Raw genomic sequence first — 2735 nt, 5'->3', positions numbered from 1 at the left:
GGGAGAATTGCTTGAGCCAAGGAGTTCAAGACTAGCCTGGGAAACATAGGGAGAACCTTGTCTCTACAAAAAATACGAAATAATTAGCCAGGCATGGTAGCACATACCTGTAGTCGCAGCTACTTGGGAGATTGAGGTGGGAGCATGGCTTGCACCTGGGGGTTTGAGGCTGCAGTGAGCTACGATGATCATACTAAGGCACTGTAGCCTGGGTGACAGAGTGAGACCCTGTCTAAAAAACAAAAAACAAAAAGCCAAGCTGGGATAAACAAGAGGTTGCCTTATGTCTTGTGATTTGAGATAAGTGCCACCAACCAGATGCCACTTTAACCAGGTCAGAGACAGGATTTTTGTCATTTTTTTAAAAACAGATATCCTAACTTATATATTAACTTTAATTTCTAAGATATCATGTAGGCAGGTAAATGTATTTTTTATCATTATGCAGACTAATTCAAATCGTAAAACGTATAATTTCTTCATGAGACAATGTGATGCACAGTTTTGGTTGGTTGTTTGTTTTTAGATAAAATCATGGACCTTCTGTAGAAAGTAAAGAAGAAATATTTCTATGTTAGCAAAACATTCAGCACACATGAAAAATAATTTGAAGAACATTTTCAACTAAGGAATTTGGGGCAGCAGATTAAAGGTACAGCTTGTTGATTCTTTGCCTGACATGCATTGTTTATGCAAAATATTTCCAGTAGACTCATATCTTAATTCATCCAATACCATTTGCAGCACAGATTGTTTATGTAACCTAAGATTGTGCTCTATAAGTGACTACTTTTCCTGAATTAGCATTTATGATGCAAACCACTTAACTATCTACAGTAAATAAGTAAACAGACATTTTAAACCTTTCTCTGCTATGGAAGTTATTTAACTTAGAGAATCAAATAAACTTCATATTCATTTATAAAAAAACAAACACCATTGACTCTCTTCTGAAGTCTGTACTAAAGCACAAGAGCAGAGTTTTGATTAGACTTCACACACTTTGAATATTTTAGAGAGCACATTTATTTTTTAATTTATTTGTTATGTTGCAAAGTACTTCATTGGAGATTTAAATTGGATTTTTTTTTCTTTTTCCTTTCTATAACTAGAAAGTTACCTTGCTGTCTTTAGCAGAGTAGGCTACCTTAAATCATTCCTTTTGTGGCTGTTTCTACCTTTGATTTGTGTGTGTGTGCATGCCTGCACATGCATAGGGCATAAGAAATTATACAGCTCCCTGGGGCAATCAGAATTGCAATCCTAGGTAGGTTGGTATTGCAATATGGTATCCCAGGTTACCCTATAGCAGTGTTCCAAAAAAAAAGTGTGTAATGACTCCTTTATGTTTCCAGGATAGACAACTTTGTGCAGGAAAGTGCACAATGATTTCAGTTTGTAAATTGGCACCTGAATTAATCCTGACACTCTCTGGCCAGCTGGCATTTTAAAGGATTGGCCACTCTGTCTTCAGAGTGGCAAATAGCAGAATGAGAGACAGCTAACATACTTAGTAGTTGTGTTCCAGAGGTGATTAAAATGTGTTGACAGACAAGGCCAAAACTACTATAGCAGGATGTTTCAAAAAACAAAAACTATGTTTGGGAATACAGAACAATGACAGGCCATGCTGGTTAAATATTATGAGTATATACTAAAATTTTAAAAATATATAGATTCCCCCAATCTAGCAATTCTACTATTGAAAATGTATCCTAAAGAGGTAGAAACCCTAATATCGAAGAAAAGATGTAAATGTGGAAAAAGATGGAAGAGAGATTTTGATCTTTTTAATCTATAGACATAAATATAGAGATGTCATGAGAGCATTGTTTGTAGTGGATTTTAAAAACCTGGAAAATTGAGAGAATTTATCAGCAGGGAAATGGTTGAATATATTTTGGTATATCCATACTATGCAATATTATGTAAAATTAAAAGTGAGTTACAACTACATGCACTGTTCTAGAGTTACAATGCATATAACCTACAATGCATGTTACCTACTTTATTAGGTAAAAATAAAAGCAAGTTGTAGGGTAATGTGTATGACATGATCCTTTTGCATTACATCGAAGTCAAAACTCTGTGTGTGTGTGTGTGTGTGTGCGCGTGCGCGCATGACCACATTTACATAAGAATGGGGAAGATATTGAAGGATACAACAGGCTGCTCTTACTGCTTATCAGAGTAGAGTAGGATTGGAAGAGAGTGAGGGAGGATCTGTAAGATAAATCAGTTACAATGACTTGATTTGTTCAGGGATACTTTGTTATCAGAATTTTAAAATTCAGCCTCTTTAAAATGAAAAACAAAACGAAATAATCAAAAACACAAAACAAAAGAACTCAAGAGAGATCTCAAAGTTTTTACTTTGTCAAAAGATAATTTTAAAAAAATGTTATCTGCTGTCAGTATTGTTTTATAAAGAAAAGATATTAAACACAAAAGGGGAAGGACATGAGCTAACCTTGTTCTTTCTGAAAAAGGATAGTTGGAGGTATATAACTGCATGTAATATTGCTCTTATTTTCTTCATTTCAGCACAATCCAGTGAAAAGCTGACCGAGGTGCAAGTTTTTGATCCACTTATTTAGTGGAAAGCACTGCACTCAATGTCAGGAACCCATTCCAGCCACTCACTCTCTCAGTTTTAAGAAATAACCTCTCTGGTTTGTCTTATTGGGAAGGTAAGTGGGTTTGATCAAACAGTCTCTAAAGCCCCTTTGCCTTCT

General features: G+C 35.2%; 1 pseudogene; it reads right to left on the bottom strand.

Annotated features, from left to right (window-relative positions):
• Nucleotides 1-224: 224 nt before the first annotated feature.
• Nucleotides 225-344, bottom strand: LOC115930337 (uncharacterized; annotated as a pseudogene).
• Between the last annotated feature and the right edge of the window lie 2391 nt (nt 345-2735).

Source organism: Gorilla gorilla, chromosome 10, assembly GCF_029281585.2.
Source record: "Gorilla gorilla gorilla isolate KB3781 chromosome 10, NHGRI_mGorGor1-v2.1_pri, whole genome shotgun sequence".
Lineage (NCBI taxonomy): Eukaryota > Metazoa > Chordata > Mammalia > Primates > Hominidae > Gorilla > Gorilla gorilla.
This window is presented reverse-complemented; position numbering and strand designations above follow the sequence as displayed.